Source organism: Pinus tabuliformis, chromosome 7 (assembly GCF_031772625.1).
Source record: "Pinus tabuliformis cultivar Carrire ecotype Pingquan chromosome 7, CPIR1, whole genome shotgun sequence".
In the NCBI taxonomy this organism is placed as follows: domain Eukaryota; kingdom Viridiplantae; phylum Streptophyta; class Pinopsida; order Pinales; family Pinaceae; genus Pinus; species Pinus tabuliformis.
Window position 1 is genome coordinate 1,519,783,314 of NC_142293.1, and position 22,760 is coordinate 1,519,806,073.

Genomic DNA, 22,760 nt, shown 5'->3' on the forward strand with positions numbered 1-22,760 from the left:
TAACCTAACTAAAAATTTATTTTCTAGTGCTCAAGTGGCATTAATCAATGCGAGTTAAGTTATTGGTTAATTTTAGGGTTGAGGCTTGGGGTCTTGAACCAAGCACTATTCAGTTGATGGTGTGTATGTGTGTGTATATGAGTATGATGATACTACTTTCATATAAAGAATAATTTTTCATCTAATGAAACTATAAATAAATTGTATAAAACTATCAAACACTTTCTGTAAATCAAAATAAAGTAAAATCTTACTAATAACAATCTACTTTCCAAATGGATGGAGGCTTCAACGCAAAAAAAGAGAGGCTTTAAGGAAGGAAATATGGGGCTATCAATGGAGACATGTGGATCAAGAATATAGTGAAAATAGACCTATTATTTATAATCCAACCTATTGTAGAGATGACAACAAAGAAACAATGGTTTTAAAGCCATCAAAACAAATCTACCAGAAAGAGGCCTTAACAGCGTTGAATGTTGAGGAAAAAAATGTGGTAATAAAGCGGGGCGCTCATTTTTTATGTCAAACTCTAGTAAGAAATAAACTCTCATATTTATAGTACACCAAACTCTCCATTCATAATTCCAACCTGTATTGGTTGAAGATTTACTCAAAACCTTAGAAGCGCTTCTTTCTTTCCTAAAAAGGTTAGGATAATGAAAATATCAAGATATTTTTCAGACTATATACAAAGGGACATGCATACCCTTTAGAGTAAAAACCGAAAACAAAAGAAAAAGCTACAAAAAATAAAAAATTTGGGATGTTGTAGAATAGGAACCTACAAGTGTGTTGTTGTTGTAGCTTATGGGCTAGTTCTTGCTTTGGCCAACTCACTTTATCCCCCTAAAATTGTGCCCTTCTCTTAGGGTTTCTGGTTCGAGGATCTATTCATTGATCTGAACTTAAACAAGAATGCAAAAACTTACAGATATAATCATAAACACAGATATCTAGCATAAAACTACTTCATTTCATTAATACAAAAATATTGAATTATGCTTACAAATAGAATGGAAATAAGATATCTCAGACGATGATAGCTTATCTCTCGGAAGAGATGTGATGGCTACATGCCTCTGAACTTTGTTATAATGAGGCTCAAGGGCCTATTTATTATTGGAAAACATGAGAAAACCCTAAACAACCAAAACTCTAACCCTAAGAGATGTAACACCAAGAGTTTGTGGGCCCCATTAGGGTTAGTTGGGAAACCAACTTCCCGCAATCATAACTTGGTCATATTATCTTTGTTTCATGTGTATGATGCCTTTTTGTAAAGGTCTCTCTGAGTACTACAGGTTTCAACATAGGCCCTTGCCTATGGCTAAGGGCCTCTTTCCTATGGATAAGGGCCTTCCGTAGACCCCAAAAAAACACCATTTAGGGGGTCAAAATAAAAAAGTAAAAATAAAAAATAGTTTTCACATGAGATAATTTCTATCTAAAAAAAAGAGATTCATTTTTTCAAACCCTTGGTCAAAATTTTATTGTCCATTTTGAGGGATTGTTTTTATTTTTATTTCTTTCTTGATTAATTGTGTTATTGTGGCTAAATTCTAATAATTTTTTTAATAAATAAAGTTACATGGTTTATGTTGAGTCATCGAGGTGCTACGTGTCATGTGTAGAGGAAAAATTATGGGGCAACTCCTCTTTTTTGCTTTTTTTGTAAGTGGATTTCTTTATGATTGAACCATTTGGAAGGGGATCTTCAATTTTGGGAGGAGTTTGAATTCAACTCACTAAGTTTGAATATCAAAGACCCCTATGAAAGGGAGTCTCTCCTAGTTGGTTTTGAAAGTTAGAGAAATTATGACAGAAACTATAGTCGTGATTTATCATACTAGACCAAACCCACTCTACTGATCATCCACAAGATCAATGTAAAAAGGTGTCAACTTACCAAAGAGTGTCTTGGGTTATAGTGAATGAGTACTTACCTAGATGAAACTAGTGTTGCAATAGAAAAATGTGAAAAAGGACTGAGTTGTAGAGGTATGATGTAGGAATGAAGTTGGCCATTCTGAGGGTTATTTGGAATGATATGGGACTCTATAATTTCTTCAATATGGGGAAGAATGGTGTTACTAAAGACAACGGAACCAGATGCAATATGAAGGTTCTAGAGAATTTCTTCTTCTAAACCCTAGAAAATGGATAGCGCCTCACCCAAACATTGTGAAACAATGTAATGGCTACAAGGTGGATGTGGTTCAAATTTTTGGGTTCACAATAAGCGATTTTTACACCAATCTACATGACTATGAATAAAGTCTTTCAATTCCAAAAAATATTGGTCAATAAGACTATGTTGTTGTGGGAGGAAGTATGAGCAATGATGCATATCATCCCATGGATAATTGGCATGGTTAGAGACTCCATAATGTCCTCATTGGAGTGAAATAGTAGAATGCGACTATTTGAAGGACCATATGATGTAGGCGAAATAGATTTATCCAAATCATCATCATTGGAGACATGGTAAACCTGCACAATGTCTATGGAGGGAGAGTGGTGACCAGTGGACTGAAGCTACACTAATGTTGAGATTGAAGCGACCTCAAAGACAAAAAGTCTTTCTGAAGGTACATAGTCAAAAACCGGTTTGATGAGATGAAGATTCTAATGTTATTTGCTGGAGGTTGTTCCTATTACTGTCATCATATAGATAATAAGGGGTTTGTAGTCACAACTGATAAGTGGGTTGAGTACACATTGACCAAGGCACATGCTGTTGTGGATCTATATATGCATAAGAGGTACTTGTGCCCCCTTGTGAAGTATCTCAACAAAGATCTAGGGTAGAATAAGCATATGAGGTACTGGCCCCCATGGGGCTGACCATATCCCATGTGTCCGTGTGGATATGGGAAGGGCTGATGGTATGTGACAAACCCAATCACATCATTTGTAGCATGAGACACCCTCAATTTAAAAGGATCACCAAGGTGGGTACAAGGAGAATCCCTGATAACAATGTATAGTTAGCCTCATTAGGCATAGATCAAGTCATCATGCATGACCTTCTGGATGGCGGAAGTAAGGATTTCAGAAAATAATCCATAAATAAGCAATCATTTAGTTTTAGAGCTTTTCACAAGGTTTTCCATTTGTGTCACTCGTGAATATGATAAGTGATGTGGGTGGTAGTGGTGAATATCTCCATGTTGTTACCATGGTGGAAAGGTAGTTGAAAATATGAAAGAAAAACATTCACAATAGTAGCAAACCTGGTCAGAGTCACGGGGTTGGTCAATGTACCATTTCATTGCAACATTGGTGAGCGTGCACTGAAATAGTCAAAGACAAACAAAGTCTTGCATAACGGAGTTAGATGAACACCACATATGGAAATACCAAACATTATTAGTCATATCTTCTTTAGACTTCCCTTCAAAAATGGGAATGTATGAGGGAAGTTTTGTAGGCATGGGTAGCCAATTCAGATAGTGAAGTAGAGGATCATTGATGAGCGAAATCAAATATGGTAGCTTCAAGTTAGCCACGAATGGGAGAAATAAATCAGTAAAAATATTTCCAAGAAGTTCTCCTATGTCACCTGTAGGATTGGGACCCATGTTATTACCAATATTAGTGTGACAATTATGACCACAAAAGTGGGACCAACATTGCTACCAAGTTTTACACCAACCATGTTAATGGGTTAGCTTTCATAGGATTCAGAAGTAAAGGAAGAAATAGAAGACTCATAGGAGCTATACTATGAAGGTGGACTAAGGGGAGAATCATTGATTCATCAATTGGGTTTAAGAGTATTTCCTAAAGGAAATTGGGGGAAATGTCCTTGTAGTCTCCAAGACTAATGCATGGTGAGCATATTGGTGTTGGGGCAAAGATTAATCTAATAATTTATAAGGATAAGAAAGATAAAGTAAATTAACAAACAACAAGAAAAAAGCTATGTGCAGTAGTGTAATCTGTCTTCTAACTATGAGCTAATGTTAATCTAAATCAAACAATCTCGTCTTACAAAATAAAAAGATGAACTATACCTCAAACAATCTCTAAGCTACATTTCATATCACGTTCCAAACAACTAATCTCCAGGATGGCTAGGGCCCCAATAAAGGCTGAGTGAAGGTATGAAGATGTATGGTTCCTTCCCACAACCACCACCTATAGAGAGATTTCACATAAAATGATTTTCCACTAAGGTTACCTTCATCTAGTGAGCTTGTATAGTGAGGGTGAGAGAATCGCAATTTTGGGTGTCAGTGTCAAAACCAAATTCACTACCAAGAGTTGGGAGACTCAAGGGAAACCTCCATTATCCTCGGTCTAAGCCTTACTTCCTCCACAGATTTTTTCTACGCACTAGTTTCGAGCTAGTAGATTGTGAAGGATTTTATGCTCCCCGAAATGTCAACCAACTATTCTTTGACGTATAGTGATCAATGGGATTTATTTGGATTCCTTCCCCATTGATCCTAAACTAACTAAAAAATTATTTTCTATTGTTCAAGTGGCATTAATCAATGCGAGTTAATTTATTGGTTAATTTTAGGGTTGAGGCTTAGGGTCTTGAACCAAGCACTATTCAATTGATGGTGTGTATGTGTGTGTATATGAGTATGATGATACTACTTTCATATAAATAAATAATTTTTCATCTAAGGAAAATGTAAATAAATTGTAGAAAACTATCAAACACTTTCTGTAAATGAAAAGAAAGTAAAATCTTACTAACAACAATCTACTTTCCATGTGGATGGAGGCTTCAACGCAAAAAAAGAGAGGCTTTAAGGAAGGAAAGATGGGGCTATCAATGGAGACACATGGATCAAGAATATAGTGAAAATAGACCTGCTGTTTATAAGCCAACCTATTGTAGAGATGACAACAAAAAAACAATGGTTTCAAAGCCGTGAAAACAAATCTACCAAAAATAGGGCTTAAAAGTGTTGAATGTTGAGGAAACAAAATATGGTAATAAAGGGGGGTGTTCATTTTTTATGTCAAACTCTAGTAAGAAATAAACTTTCATATTTGTATCACAATGTGGTGAAACAAAATTTTTCCAGTCTAGTACACCAAACTCCCAATTCATAATTCCAACCTGTATTGGTTGAAGATTTACTCAAACCTTAGAAGGGCTTCTTTCCTTCTTCAAAAGGTTAGGATAATGAAAATATCGAGATATTTTTCAGACTATATACATAGGGAAATGCATACTGTTTAGAGTGAAAAATGAAAACAAAAGAAAAATCTACAAAAAATAAAAAATTTGGGATGTTGTAGAAAAGGACCTACAAGTGTGTTGTTATTGTAGCTTATGGGCTAGTTCTTGCATTGGCCAACTCACTTTATCCCCCCAAAATTGTGCCCTTCTCTTAGGGTTTCTGGTTTGAGAGTCTATTCATTGATCCGAACTTAAACAAGAAGGCAACAACATACAGATATACTCATAATCGCAGAGATGCAACAGAAAAATGCTTCATTTCATTAATAGAAAAATATTGAACTATGCTTACAAACAGAATGGAAATAAGATAGCTCACATGATGGTAGATTATATTTGGGAAGAGATGTGGTGGCTACATGCCTCTGAACTTTGTTACAATGAGGCTCAATGGCCTATTTATTATTGGAAAACATGATAAAACCATAAACAACCAAAACCCTAACCCCAAGAGATGTAACACCAGGAGTTTGTGGGCCTCGTTGGGGTTAGTTGGGCATCCAACTTCCCAGGGTCATAACTTGGTCATATTATCTCGGTTTCATGCATACGATACCTTGTTGGAAAGGTCTCTCCAAGTACTACAGGCTTCAACCCAAACCCTTGCCTATCGCTAAGGGCTTACCACAAACCCCAAAGAAACACCGTTTAGGGGGTTGTTGATGGTGCTAGACCTGCAAACATGTCAAGGGGATCTCCTTGATAAGAAGTCCCAATTAGACCTCAGACTATTTGGTGTAGGAGTCCCAACTGTGGGTTGTAAGGTAATGCCTTGACTGTGATGTCACACAGAGGCAAGTAAGATAACCCTGTTAGTAGCAAGGGTGTGAGTAATGCAATGAGTCAAGGAATGAGTATGAGAGGTCCCAACACTTCAAAAGGGGAGGAAGGTGAAGGCGAGTTCCAGGTTGAAAGGGATCAGTCCCAACTCGTCTAGGAACACACCACACAAAGAACATGCACAACTTCCGGCGAAGCAGTTGACAAGATTGCGACAGTCACAACATACACGGTAAGATAACACGAACAACACTCATGGATCAGTCCAAGACGAGTGTGACGGTTGATATAACAAGGTTCACAGAAAGGTCTGTCTGATGTCTGATAGAGTAGTCGACACAGATGGTGACAACATTAGCAACATATGCCACACATTAACAACAAGATTCATATAATTGCATAGAAATCAGTTCATACATAAGTACGTAAGTTAAACAACATATATCATTAAGGCAACCGAAACAGTCCAACTACATTAACAACATATGCATGAAAATGTCCTGGCTCTTATTATTAAAGAACTGTAAGTCACAATCATACAATACACCATCTAAACCTGCTAGCCCCATCAGTGGAATGTTAAAGCTACATCTGCCTGCTCCTCCAAAGAGATTTACTAGCTTCGTACAGTGGAGAAGCCAAGGTGCGTTACAATACTGTCCAAGCCTTCTTCAAGATAGTCTTAGTAGAATCTTGGATGACCAAAAGCCTATACAATGAGTTATGAGGGACTATTTATAGCAAAGGGTGGGGTGACCCTTGACATTCCCCTTTATGATAGTTCGAATACCCTCCTAACTCTTCTCCTACTCTATTGTTGTTACATCCAACTGTTGAGACTCAAATTACACTTGACATGACTCAACACTAAAATGCACATGTACTCATGTGAGATAACATGGCTTGAGAAAGCCTTGCAAGACATCACTCACACTCAATCCGTTGTGGTAAGACCAACTCTTTGACATGCTTGTGGTGGTGAATCTGGTGAGTTGATGCCAAGCTTGTTCATATGTGATGGTGTGCATGCACCTCATGGTGACATCTTGCTGAAGTGAACTCTTACCTCAGTTGCAACTCGTGCATTGGTTTGGCCCCTTCATCCAACTCATCCGCTAACATGTAGATGGTCTTCTTGGGTACAGTTGAATCAAAAACACACTGATCCATAGTGTCCATGCTGATCTTCAAGTGTGTGTTGGTGGTCATGTGCATCAACTTGCTGAAGTGCATGTTCAGCCCAAGTTGGACTTGATTCTTGTCTTCACCTTGGTGGGTTTGTTGAATGGGTTGGATTGCATGCATGTGCTCAAAGACATGCATGTTGTTAGATACTTTGCATGCAATCAACAACAATTCTCACCATATTTGCTCTATGTTAGCTACTAGGATGGATCCTTAACTTGTACTGGCGCAATATCATCTGTGAGTGCATGTTGCACTCATTGTTGTTCCTATTCCTCCTTTAACTCATTGGACTATATATATAGCTTCATGGTCTTCCTGAGTTGTTGCTTCAGCACATGCAACTCCTTCTTTGATCCATCTCCTTCCTTCGCGCGATCTTCATGTCGCGTTGTCACTTCATAGCCTAAGTCTCCAAAGTTTCTTTCATTATCAGTGGATCTAGTTGATCTTGCAACTTTTCTCCACCTCTATGTTGTTAACGACCTTCCTCTTGCATTTGTTGTGTTCACTTCATTTGTTGCATTCGTTATGCTGCCTTAAGTTGTTGTTCATGATGCTGCTTGTTGTGATGATGCTGCTTGATGTCCTTGTCCACGAACAACTTGATGTCTTCGTGTGTAAGTAAGCCCATGGACACTTGATCGACTACATCCCCAAGCGTGCTTTAAATGGCGTCATCATCTCTACTCTCTTGGAAATCATTGTACCTATACTGTTAAGAGGCATATGAACACCTGTGATACCTGGAGACATGGCAACACTCATAACAAGCAATCTCTTAGTGGAAAACCAAAATGAACATGAGAACTGATTTGCAACATCTCTGGGTGAATGATCATGAAGGTTGCACAATTTTAGTCGGGAGGTTGGGAGACTGACTTCCAAGACTGTACAAGGCACAATCTAGGATGTTGGGAGATTGACTGACTGCTGGAACTACAAAATGTGCAATCCATTTGGGCAGTTGGCTGTTGGGATCGTGCAATGCATGATTCCAACGGGGAAAGATTGTTGGCCCACGTGCATATTTGCGCATTTTTTTGGACCAAGCAGCCACTGACCTCCAGAAATGTGAAATTTATTCCAGGAGGCCAGTGCTGGGTCAGAATGTGCCAATCTGGAGAGGAAGGTGAGCCTTCCTTATCCATATTCCGCAATGCAGCCTTGGTGAAGGAAAAGACTGGGCCAAGGTTAGCCTGACTTGCCGATGAGAAACTTAAGCAAGTAAGTCAATGAAATGCATTGCGACACTAAGTGATAACAGAAGTGATAAATAGTGCATGCAAAACATGAATGGAGGATTGAGCAAAAAGATCAACATGCATGTGGGTCAGGTCGTTCGCCGGTTGGGCGAATGTCTGTGAAAAACAGTTTCATGCATGCGACAACAGTGAGATAGCAATGAAAATTGAAATAGAGCTAAGATGAGCTAGAATATATGTAAATGATAGTAGGTGTTTGAAGAAATCAAGAAAACAATATTCCCACAAGAGAAAACACAAAAAACAACAGAAATGCAGCACAAGGCATGGGAAGCGAGCTTGCCCCAAAATAGTTGAGTTGAATGTGTTGACTGCTCCTAGATATGATGTGGGATGTTAGAGATACAAGGTTGATGTGAGGGATGAGCTTTGTAGCATCTGGTTGATGAGTTTTGATGACATCGAGGTTGTGACGTGCATGCCACAAATCTAAGGGAAGCAACACTTCGAGGGAGGTTTCTGAATTGCTCCTTACATGTAACCTCCAACTGTTAAACATAGATCCCTCAAATGATTGATACCTTTGGATGATGCCTTGGGACAAATAGCCCATGCATGCAAGTCTCTTTTGCTCAGTCCCAAAGGGAACCAGTCATCTCAGGTGCACATGCAAGAGACTACTTGACTGCTGGAGAAAAATGCACATTCCTAAGTGCAAGTTGGGCTAACTGCCCAAGGGGATTGTTCAACTTTTGGGCCCAACAGTTGACTTCTGCACAGATTTGCACAAGTCCTAAGCTGAACATCCTGTTGATGGGAAAATTTGCACAAATCCTACTGGGAGGGTTAGCTGGCAGGATTACACAATCTTGGAGCCTAGCAAGTTGTCAAAGGGAATTGCGCAATTCCTGGAGGGAAGGCTAGTTTCCCTCTAGAAATGCACAAATTTCACTGGGAATTTGCTCAGCCTATAGTTAAACCAAGTCTGTGTGAGCAAGCTATGAATGGAAAATATTAAACTGTGATCGATATGCTACCTTTGAGCAAGAAAGACACTGAATCTTGAGGACTTGATGAAGCAATGTAAGTTGCTATGAAGGTTGGTAAGGAGGCTCCAAAACAGGCTAAGGAAAAATTTTGGATGGTGGTTGTAGCCACTACAACAATTGGCGACACAATGGTAGAACTCCAGTTCACTGAATGGACCTTGTTCGTGAAAAGAAAGTCTAACACCTCCAGCAGTATTATTCAGCTCTCAACTCATCTTGGCTTAACACTAGCTTGATTGTAAGATGTAGCATCTGCCAGACTCTTGGTTGATTGACACACATTCCAAGCCAAGGAAACATATTTGTTTTCAATGGGGTTGACGGGTATATAAGTGCACAAGCAGTATTGTCCTCAGAGTGTAAGTTTCATCTCTGGTGTTGATCCACTTCCAGTAGTTCTGGACAATACCCCAATGGAGTCACATAGGAACACAAGCATGGTTTCACTTCTAGTGAGCCTGGTTAGTACCCCGATGGAGTTACTTGCATCACCTCCCTACATAGGAAGCCTTTATCTTCTTTCACCTTATTCATTTTTCATTTGGATTTTTGACTTTTCATTTTTTTCATTTTCATTCTGCATAGCACTTATTCATTTCAGAGGCGAAAGAGGTATCCTGACTTATTGAGAGCAGAGGAGGTTGTTCCAGCAGAGAAGTAGTTTATTGTATCTCTTAGGTTCTTGTTACGGTTTCTCCCCTCACCTTACTCTACTTGACTGAGCTAACAAGGGTTGACCCAAAAACAACCAACTAGAGCAGGTGACACTAGTTAGCATGCAAGTGTTGTATTTTCATCAAGGTTCACTTTGAATAATCTGTATCTTCCTTTGACATATCATGGACTAAGAGTAACAAGCTCATCATATAGAGGCAAGATGATAGATAACCAGGTAGTCATAGTTTTACAAGCCCTCTTGTACTTTACCTAGCTCGTTTCATGAGTCACACATGGTTTCATGAAAACTAACCTACGAACAAAACAAGTGAATGAACTAGAAATCAACAAAGAAAAGCAAGAGTATAAGTGAAAATGAAAGCAAAACAAGTAAACAAACAAACAAGCAAACAAACAAGAAAACAAAGCATGTAAGTAAAAAATCATGCAAGAAAGAAACTAAAAGAAAACACTACTCCTACTCCTACACTAAAAGTGCATGGGCCTGATCACATGAAGTGATACTTCCAATGTAGCCATCGGCACATTGGTAGACCCATGTGGGTGAAGGCTTGGTCTGCGAGTAACCCAGTTGTGCGGGCCGTCATACAAGAAAGATATAACAGTGAAGACAGCAACACTTCATGTTTCAAGGTGCCCACGGGACATAATTGAGTCCATGTGCATGACAGATAGTCCGTGGACTTATCCTGGTGTTGTGTGACACTATGGGCAAATTTGAAGCACAAACACACTCTTGACTGCAACATGCAAGCAAATGAAAGAAACAAAAATAACTTGCATCACACACGAGTGCTTGCAATATAAGACTCCTCCAATGCATGGGAAATGGGATCATGCAGTTTGAATGGAGGAAGTGTGATCTGAGTGTTAGATTGATCTTGAGTGCATACATATAAGTGATGAGGAGCCTTGACTATTTGAGTGATCTCCTAATCGGAATCAAAACCAACTTCAGGACAGTGAGGGCCTGACATAACTGTCATCTCAGGCTAAAGTGCCTTGACAGTCTATGGGGTTTTGACTTTGTTGATAGATGGATCTTTGTAGACTAGTGGCTTATATAGATTAACAACGAGTGAATCAACATCATGATTGGATGATGAGGTGAAGAGATCACGACAACCAAGATCAGAAAATTCAGGATGTTGGTTTGCATCCTCATGATTTGAAAAATCACACAGAGGGGTAGATGAGAAGGAAGGATGTTAACCCTCTTCATTTCCGAAAAGATCAGATGAAATATCAAGTGGATTTTCAATGAGTGATTGGTCCTCTCCATTGTTGGATGATGGGCTAACATAAAATGTGTCATGTGAAATATCAATAATGGGTGCGACTGTAGATGAAGACACATATGCAAAATCATGGATGGTAGGTTCACCAATGACGTTAGGAAAGAATAGAGGGGTCTCGAACGAAAGGGAGTCATCCTTCGTCGAGTGTTGATGCTAAAGCTCCCACTCATACTCTTCATGAATGACAGCACATGTTGGTTGTGCAACACCAACTTCGTCAGTGGGTTGTTCCTCATTCACAACAAGTGAAGAGTCCAGAATGGACGAACACAAGACATCATCATCGAGAGGAACACCTAGGTCTCAAGACGAAGGTCAAAAAAAGAATGCATATGAGAACTCGAAGGAATCACAACCAAATCTATGTGAACATTGTGTGGAGTGATGTTGGGAGGGTGTGAATGTTGAGCAAATGTGTGAACATGATCCTTAACATCACAGGTGATGGTGGAAATGTTGAATGAGAGGGAGGAAGATAGTCCATTGAGACAGTACCTGCTCCCACATGACATTGTGCAGTTGCATCAATGAAGAAGGTTGAGTGAGGCTTGATCTCAAGCTTTCTCTTCGGATTCACAGATTTCTTAAGGTAATACTCAAATAGGTCCCAGAGATAAGCAAACTTCATCTAGCTCCTCGGAGCTTGAAACTTTAAGTCACAGAAGCGCTTCCAAAAATCAATAATGGATTCATGTAGAGTCCTCCGTTGCTATAACAGTTTCCATTCAAGATGGTATGGATCAGAATGATGGAACATGTCTTCAATAAGATCACATAAGGGCCCACATGAGTCCATGGTGTCAGCTGGTAGGCTAAGCACCCAACGAAATGGGGATTCACAAAGTGTGAATGCAAGCAGCAGACTAGCCTATTTGTCAGTAAATTCATCTTCCTCATAAATCATGGAAAGGAAGTTATGTAATTTCTCAGGCCAAGTCACCTCACCTTCACCATCATTCATGTGAGTGACAAAGAGATCGAAAAGCTTCCCAAAGATGGAGACATCTTTAGGATTTTAAATAACCTCGAGGGAAGAAGAATTCAAGATTCCATGAAAGATATGCAACGGTTCAAAACTGGTTGAGAGGACACTCCTTGTCATCAGGCCCTCCTTCTAGCACCAGAAATGTTGATGGTGCTAGAATTGCCAACATGTCAAGAGGATCTCCTCGGTAAGAAGTCCCAATTAGACCTCAGACTGTTTGGTGCAGGAATCCCAGTAGTGGGTTGTAAGGTAATGCCTTGACCGCGATGTCACACAGGGCCAAGTAAGATAACCCTGTCAGTAGCAAGGGTGTGACTGATGCAATGAGTCAAGGAATGAGTATGAGAGGTTCCAACACTTCAAAGGGCTAGGAAGGTGAAGGAAAGTTCCAGATTTAAAGGGATTAGTCCCAACTCAGCTAGGAACACACGACACAAAGGACATGCACAACTTCCGGTAGAGAAGTCGATAGGGATGCAATAGTCACAACATACAAGGTAAGGTAACATGAAAAACACTCACGGATCAGTTCGAGATGAGTGTGCCGGTTGATATAACAAGTTACAGAGAAAGGTCTGTCTTATTTCTAATAGAGTAGTCGACATGGATGGTGACAACATTAACAACATATGCAACACATTAACGACAAGATTCATATAATTGCATACAAATCAGTTCATACATAAGTACGTAAGTTAAACAACATATATCATTAAGGCAACCGAAACAATCCAACTACAATAGCATCATATGCATGAAAATGTCTTGGCTCTTATTGTTAAAGAAGTGTAAGTCACAATCATACAATACACCATCTAAACCTACTAGCCCCATCATTGGAATGTTACAGCCACATCCACCTACTCCTCCAAAGAGATTTACTAGCTTTGTATAGTGGAGAAACCAAGGCGCATTACAATATTATCCAAGCCTTCTTCAAGATAGTCTTAGTAGAGTCTTGGCTGACCAAAAGCCTATATAATGAGTTATGAGGGACTATTTATAGCAAAGGATGGGGTGACCCTTGACATTCCCCTTTGTGACAGTTCAACTACCCTCATGACTCTTCACCTACTCTATGATTGTTACATCCAACTATTGACACTCAAATTACACTTGATATGACTCAACACTACAATGCACATGTACTCATGTGAGACAACATGGATTGAGAAATCCTTGCAAGACATCACTGACACTTGGTCCATTGTGGTGAGACCAACTCTTTGACATGCTTTGGATGGTGAAGCTAGTGAGCTGATGGCAAGCTTGGTTGTTCGTGTTGGTGTGCATGCACCTCATGGTGAAATCTTGCGGAAACGAACTCTTGCCTCCATTGCAACTGGTGCATTGGTTTGGCCCCTTCATCCAACTCATCTGCTAACATTCACATGTTCTTCTTGGGTATGGTTGAATTGGTAACACACTTATGCATAGTATCTATGCTGATATTAAGTGTGTGTTGGTGGTCATGTGCATCAACTTGCCAAAGGGCATGTTCAACCACAATTGGACTTGATTCTTGTGTTCACCTTGGTGGTTGTGTTGAATGGGTTGGATTGCATGTGTGCACTCAACGACATGCATGATGTTGGATCATTTGCATGTGATCAACAACACTGCTCACCATGTTTGCTCCGTGTCAGCTACTAGGATGGATCCTTAACTTGTACTGGTACAATTTCATCCGTGAGTGCATGTTGCGCCCACTGTTGCTCCTATTCCTGCTACAACTCATTGGATTGTGTGTACAGCTTCATGTTCTTCCTGAGTTGCTGCTTCAACACATGAAACTCCTTCTTTGTTCCATCTCTTGCCTTCACGCGATCTTCATGTCTCGCCATCACTTCATAGCCTGAGTCTCCAAAGTTTCTTTCATTATTAGTGGATCTGCTTAATCTTGCAACTTTGCTCCACCTTTATGTTGTTAACAACCTTCCTCTTGCATTCATTGCATTCACTTCATTTGTTGTGTTTTCTACGTTCGATATGATGCCTTCAACTACTATTCAGATGTTTCTTGTTGTGATGCATCTGCTTGATGTCCTTGTCCATGAAAAACTTGATGTGTTTGTGAGTAGGTAAGCCCATGGACACTTAATCAATTGCATCCCCAAGTTCTAAACGGTGTCTTCATCTCTACTTTCTTGGAAACCATTGTACCTATACTATTGAGAGGCAGATGAACACCTATGATACCTTGAGACATGGCAACACTCATAGCAAGAAATCTGTCAATCGAAAACCAAAATGAACATGAGAACTGATTTACAACATACCTGGATGAATGATCATGAAGGCTGCACAATTTCAGCGGAGAGATTGGGAGACTGACTACCAAGACTACACAAGGCATAGTCTGTGCTACTGAGAGATTGAATCACTATTGGAACTACAAAATGTGCAATCCATTTGGGCAGTTGGCTGTTGGGATCATAGAATGCAAGATTCGAGTTGGGAAGGATTGTTGGCCTAGGGGTAGATTTGCACAAATTTTCGAGCCAAGCTCCCACTAATGTCAAGAAATGCATAATTCAGTCCAGGAGCCCAGTTCTGGGTCAGAATGCACAAATCTGTAGAGGAAGGTGAGCCTTCCTTCTCCAGATTACGCAATGCAGCCTTGGTGAAGGCAGAGACCGACCGAAGGTTGGCCCGACTCACTGATGGGCAATTGAAAGAAAGTAAGTCGATGAAATGAATGGTAACATTAAGTGATAGTAGAGGTGATAAATAGTGCATGAAAAACATGAATGGAGGATTGAGAAAACAGATCAACATGCATGTGGGTGAGGCCATTCGTCGATTGGGCGAATTCCCGTGAAAAACAGTTTCATGCATGCCACAACATAGAGATAGCAATGAAAATTGGGACAGAGCTAGGAAAAACTAGAATACATGTAAGCAACAGCAGGTGTTCGAAGAAATCAAGCAAACAATATTCCCACGAGCGAAAACAAAAAAGGACAGAAATAAAGCACAAGGCATGGAAAGCGAGCTTTCCCAAAAACAACTGAGTTGAATGTGCCGACTACTCCTAGATGTGGTAGGGGATGTCATAGCTGCAAGGTTGATGTGAGGAATGAGCTCTGCAGCATTCGATTGATGAGTTTTGATGACATCGAGGTTGTGATGCACATGCCACAAATCTAGGGGAAGTGACACTTGGAGGGAGGTTTCTGAATTGTTCCTTGCATGTAACATCCAACTGCTAAACATAGATCCCTGAAATAATGGATGACTTTGCATGTTTCCTTGGGACAAAAAACCAATGCATGCAAGTTTGTTTGCTCAGTACCGGAGGGAAACGGTCAACCCAAGTGCACATGCAAGAGACTACTTGATTGCTGGAGAAAAATGTGCATTCATGACTCCAAAACGAGCTGACTGCCCAAGAGGATTGCACAATTTCTAGGCCCAACAACTGACTACTACCCAGATTTGTGCAAATCATAGGTTGAACAACCTGTTGATGGGAAAATTTGTGCAAATCCTGCTGGGAGAGTTAGTTGGTAGGATTGCGCAATCGTGGAGCCCAATAGGCTGTCACAGGGAATTGCGTAATTCCTGAAGGGAAGGCTAGTTTCCCTATAGAAATGTGCAAATTTCACTGGGAAGCTACTCATCCTACCACTGGACCAAGTCTAGGTGAGCATCTTATGAAGGGAAAAGATCAAAGTGTGATTGACAGGCTGCCCTTGAGCAAGAAAGACACTAAAGCTTGAGGAATTGAGGAAGCAAGGAAATCTATTGTAAAGGTTCGTAGGGAGGCTCCAAAATAGGTTAAGGAAAACTTTTGTAGAGTAGTTGTAGCCGCTACAATAGGGGTCAAGAGTGCTCTAGAAGTTCAGGACCCAAAATACTGCTAAATATAGTAAATGCTGAAATGAACAAGGAAACATATGAAACTGACTAGGGGGTCTAGGTGGAATATCCACCTGGATCATTCATATTCTTGTTGTCTTCTAGATGGATGATACATGTGACATGTAGGATAGGAACGCAATGAAAAATAATTGTTTGTCAAAGGAAATAACCACTAAACAAAAAAAATTCAAAAATAGAAAAAGGAAAATAACTTATAGAAAAAACCACCAGGGATGAATGTATTCAGATCCCTAATATGGTCGTCATTTGGTAGCTGGAAATTTGTACAAGGGTTAGTAGAAAACCTTTATATTGTGGTTTAAAGTAGTCTAACAACAAAATTGGGTTTTAAAACCCTAAAATAGTATTTCTAAATATCCTAATATGAGATCTACCGATAAAATAAAATAATAGAAAGTTTGTGACAATACATAAAATGAAACATAAATACCATTAGAAGATCATACCCAATGAAAATCATTTTTATATTAAAAACTATGGAACATTGTACACGTGGGAGAAAAGCATGAATGATGGACACCACATTCTCCTCTATGGGAGGGCTCTTTTCTCCCCTTTTTGTGGTTGTACCTCGCTTTCCTCTTTCCTGCAGTATGTCATGGGACAAATGGTAATATGGAACTCTAGTGGAGATCTTGAAAGACACAAGATCAAAATAACAACGATTAAATGGTCATGTTGTCGAAAATGGATAAAACCTCTCTATTTATAATAAAATGCTGGATAAGACTTGATCTAGTCAAATAATAAATTTTTTGTTGGACCAAATTAAGATCTAACCACTTTTGATATATTATTATTTTTTAGAAGAGGAAAATTTCAAAGAAATGATCAATAACCTGTATTTAGTTTATGAGAGATTTTTTGGTGTAAATCACAAGATATTTCATTTGTCAACGCATTTCGAACCAACTAGTGTGGTTCATCATTAGGACAAGTTGAATGAGCAGATAAGGCTTTGCATGTTAAATAGATAGAGCAGAAACTCCAATGGCTGAATTCCTTGACCAGGTAATGGCTATATTGACAACGACTAGATTTGACCAATTAGTTGGGACAAGATTAGGGGTATGACCAATATTTAATCTTATTAAAACGAAAGTAAAAGGACCCTTTTTATCCACTTATAATTATAAATAAATTATAACCTAAATTAATTTACATTAATAGTTAGTTAGTTATAAAAATTATTAAATATATAAATATAATTTTATTCAAATATAAGTCAAAGGGACTGTTCCATATACTAATATATAAATAAATATTAATAATAAACTAAAATAAATTTAAATAATAGTTATTTATAGAAGTTAGAATAATTTAAGGTTATGATAATAGAGTAATTTAATTATAATTATGATTATATCTATATATATATATATAGATATATATAATAAATTAATTTAAATTAAAAGTTATCCAAGTTAATAAATCTAAATATTAGAATAGTTAGTTATAAAAGTTATAAATGTTAGGGTAATATATAAATAGTAAGTTATATAATTTAATTAAAATGTAAGTTAAAGGGATAGTTTATACATTTATAATTCTAAAAATATATTAAGATAAATTAATTAAAAATAAATTAATTCCAATTCAATAGTTATTTATAAAAGTTAGTTAAATATATAAATAATAGAGTAATATAAGGGTTAGAAAGTTTTTTTTTTTTTTTTTAACATTTAAAATTAATGGTTTGTTTAAAGGTTAAAATTATCAAAGATTAATTTCAAGCTTATTTTCTTTAAGTTATTAGCATAAATAAGTGCTACTACAATACCTCAAACTAGAAGAACCTCAAGGAACAAAGGCCCCAAGAAACAGGAAACCAGGGAAAAAATCTAAAAAGACAACAAGAGAAAACAAAACAAAGGGAAGGGAAGGCAGGAAGACCATGACTAGGAGGAGAGGGCTAGAACCCAGCAACTACCGACCCTCTAGCCATCCTCTCTATTGAGATTGTTCGGCCTTTTTTCAATCTCATAAACTTAATATGGATCACAGAAGCCTCAATTCAACAACCTGTATTTAGATAACTCAAAAAATAATGACTAATAAAGGTAATTAATAAAAATGGTGAAATAATTAATAAACAAAAATGGTTTACTAATTATTTCTAGATGAAATGGTAAAATCAGTTAGAAACATTGGATTTTGTAGCTATGGTAGCTATTCACAATTAATATTTTAGCCCGTGATGTATTTGTGATGATAAATATAAAGCATTTTCTTCATGCTATTGTCAAAAGAGAAATTTTTAAGGCATGTTCTTCATGTCCTTTTCAAAGAGAAAAAATGAATTTTGAAAACTAATGTTTTGGCTCCAAACAAGCCAAGTTGGCTCTCCTCCTTGTCAAGTCATCCATAGTCAGAGAGACACCCATTTGGCCAGTGAAAAATGTATTTATAAGGCGCTCGACCTCCTCTCGTTGTCTCAGTTCAGAACACACACAATAAGATGTCTTTGCTCATTCAAGAGAAGAAGAAGGAGACTAGGCACATGAAGAAATATGTAGATCTCTCTCTAATGTGACCTCACACATGTTGTATTCTCTGTGTTTCTTTCCTTTCATGCGTGGAACAGAAGGACAAAATTTATGAGGTTTTAGATAGAGGAGGAATGACCTGTTATAGAGTTTTGAGAACCCAACATTTCGGACTACCAAGTGAGTCCATCATCAGGGGATGCGTCAATAGATATTCTCCAAATTTTGGCCTAAGAAAATTAGATCAGACCGAGTTTGTTGGGAATGCTTATGAATTGACGATGAGATAGTTGTACTAGGTTTGACCAAGTCTACTTTTCTCATTAGTTTGACCTTGTGATTTATTAAAATACCCAGGTGTGCCTCTTGTTGAACTGAATAATTTCTTTAAGGAATACGTTGTCGGGTTTTTCCCCCATGTGGGTTTTCCCAGGGTAAATGTTTGTATTCTTGTTTGGATATCTCCTTATGATCCTTAATTTCTAGTATTGAGTCTTCTATTTGTAATTTATTTATGATGAATATGAATGTAAGAAAGGAGTAACTAAAGAAATCATAAGAAGTAATTATCAATTTAGAAGATCCCTAAAATTCAACATGGTATCAAAGATATGGTATAAGAGAATCCTTGAACTATGATCCTAGATCAACAAGAAAAATCAACAATGTTTCTAAGAGAGACCGAAGTCCTATTCAATATGAGATCATTGGTATAATCTAAGTTTTGAAGAGGGTCGAGCCCTAAATTCTAGACCTAATACTGAGCCTCAGGGCCTATTACAAGGGCTAAGAAAACTTAGGATCTCCAAAGAACCTCAAACAGTGACCAGGATTCATATTATATAATGAAAAAATCAATGCATAACTTATCTTGGTTACATTGGAGCACACCCAATTTAACAAAGAAGCCATGAAGCATGAAATATGTCCTCTCTTGTAATAACGTGATCACGAGTATAATGGAAATTTAAGCTTCTATGACTAAGTATGATAAGTCTTAGGAAATAATCAAAAGGAAGTTTGTCTAGATTAGGATTCATTGTTTACTTACCTCAAAGTGAAGCCTCAAGGAAAGCAAAGTATATGGTTTGATCTTTGATCATAATCTAAGGCTAAATTACTATGGATAATATGTGATTTGTTCGAGCCAAATTAATGAGGATGAACCACTCAATTTATTATTAGAATAGTGATTTCTATTATGTGCAAATTAAATATATTGTGGAAGGCTAACATGCTTCACTGTGGTTTACTGAAATTTAGTTGTAAGACTGAATCCTAGAAGAAGTCTGAAATACGTCACTTGTGCTTAAAGTCTACCAAAATTCGTTCATAAAAGAACTATAAATTCTAATCTAAAAGATAAGCCTCTCTCAAAATTATTGTGTAGTAATGGAATCTCATAGTTGATAAGACCAAAGTGTTTCAATGAGTCATATTGCTTGGTTCCTAGCTTGAATTTTTTTTCATGAAATTCTCACTATAATGATAAGATGTTCAATTGTGAGTATGCGACTTGATCATGCGAGTATGAAACAACTATTGAAATGATCAAGGACACAACATGTAAAGCATAAATTCTCTGCTATTTTTGATTGAGTATATACTTTCTCATGTGCATAAGAATATGATATGGAATGAGGAAACCAATATAAGAAATAAGCTTGATCACATAGAAGCTAAGTTTGTAGTTCGATGTCACCTTGAACCCTTAGAATGTGAGGTATGTATTATCATTATAATTCTATTTAAAGTGTTCATAGATCTCAATGATCTCTTGTCATCATAAAGGAGCTATGTTAGTGAAGACCTAGTATAGGTTTGGTTGAAAAGTCTATATTAATTTCTAGTAAGGGTTAATCTCTCTACATAGGATGAAAAATTCATTTGTACAAGATTATGGACTGCTATAACATTAACCAATGGACCTATTATGTTCATTTTACTAAAATATGATATAGGTCTAAATCAATAATTTGTGAAATTAGTGCTTCCCTAAAATTCTAAACTTTTAATGTCAAATACTTTGTACTTCAGTGATATTATACATTTATGGTTATGTCTATATTGACGGAGATATAATACAAAACTTTAGAAATACAATTTAATCAATGACTAATTTTCCAAGAAATTTCCTCTATGGGTCAGATGAATTTAAGAATGGACATTGGAATGAACATAGGACTATGGAAAAGATGTGATCATATGCCCGATAACATTCATGAGAGAATTCTTGAAGAAATATAGTTATCATAGCTATGGATGTTGAAGGAATCCTTTCTCCTACAATTTCAATGATAATATTCGCAAGAATTCAGGAGCATGAAAGTCATCTTGATATTTAAAAGGGTAATGTTAGTATCACAATTCAGATTCTAGAAAGACAATGTCACACAAGAGAAATATGTGACCTATGTACCTGTGCGTCTCCTTGAAAGATGTTGCGTTATGTCTCAAAAGAAGGATATTGAAGCTACAAGCTCTTAAGAGACCTAGACAACACATTATGCTAATTCTAAGGTATGACCTATGTTGTAAATATTTTATATGGACACTTAGTATTAGAATCTATACCTCACACATCAAGACAAGAATGAAAAAGGATCAATACCATGTTTTTAAAGAAATAAAAATTTAATGAAGGAAGTGTGTTTGGTTATTACCCTCACTTATAAAAAGCTTACAATGAAAAATAGGTCGAGACACTCCTTCAAGTTTGGAGACAATAGTGCTGTCAAGAAAGATAAGTGATCTGTAAAATTTAATGTGTACTTATTATTGCTACTATGATGAAAGATACGTTCTTGAGTTGGAAAAGGTAAATACAAACATTTAATTGATTTGTGAGAATATTGTTGCTAAAGAAGTAACCAAGTATGATGTGGAATCTCATGAATACATCTCATTGGAAGATCCTCGATCTTGACACTTGTCTATATAGGTAATTATTTAATGACATGATGAATGTATAAAATTTCTATATTAAAAGGAAATTTCACAGATGGCAAAGTCTGGTGGACCTTGCAAAAGGTGTAAATGAGTATTATAAAAATAGGGTTTGTAAAGCCTACATTAATATTGAAGGAAAAAAAATCCCTAGGGTTTGAGGATAAAACCCTAGAGTTAGACCTAGATTAATGTTTTCGTTGAAAGAATAAATCCTAACTCATGCAAGGAAGGAATTACAACATGTTTATGATGAGGATTAGGATGGTAAAGTTGTAACATGGATGCAAGAAGGCTAATCTCAAGAGAGAGCTAGTATTTCCTATAATCCAAAAAAAATAATTAAATATATCTCCCTTCCTTGATTATTATTATTGTTATATTTTTGTTAGTTAGCCGCTTGTCTTTGTTTATTTTTCTACAGTTGCAATTGTTATTCCATGACCTCCTAATAATGAATAAAATTACGTAGTAAAGGCTTCTGAGGCTCTAGCAACAAATGCAACTAGTAGAAGAAGGAAGCAAAGAAAATCTTATGACAAGAGGACATTCCGAGAATCAATGATTTGCGTTGATAGATATTATACTAGATGAGATCTAAGCTGAGAGGGAGCACACAGATCATCATGTTTGGATTATACCTTGATTTTTTCAAAGAGAAATCAATGGTGACTTCCAAATGGATATACAAGGTCTAGCGTGCAACAGTTGGAAACATAGACAAGTACAAAGGAAGAGTTCAGAATAGAGGGTTCTCCTAGAAAGAGGGAGAGGATCATGACAAGATGTTTAATATAGTTGTCATGTACAATTTTGTTAGAACTATTATCATTTCTTTGGAAAGTTCACAAAGTGAATGGAAAGCTATTTTTTCTCAATGGAGTAATTAAGGAAGAAGAATTGTACATAGGGCTACCTTAGGGCTTTAAGGTACATGAGAAGAAATATCATGATTGAAGAAGGATTTGTAGGATCGCAAGTAGACATGTTGGGCTTGTTATTCTTGGATTGATGGATATTTGATGAGTCCTGGTTGATATTATTGTTATATGATTTG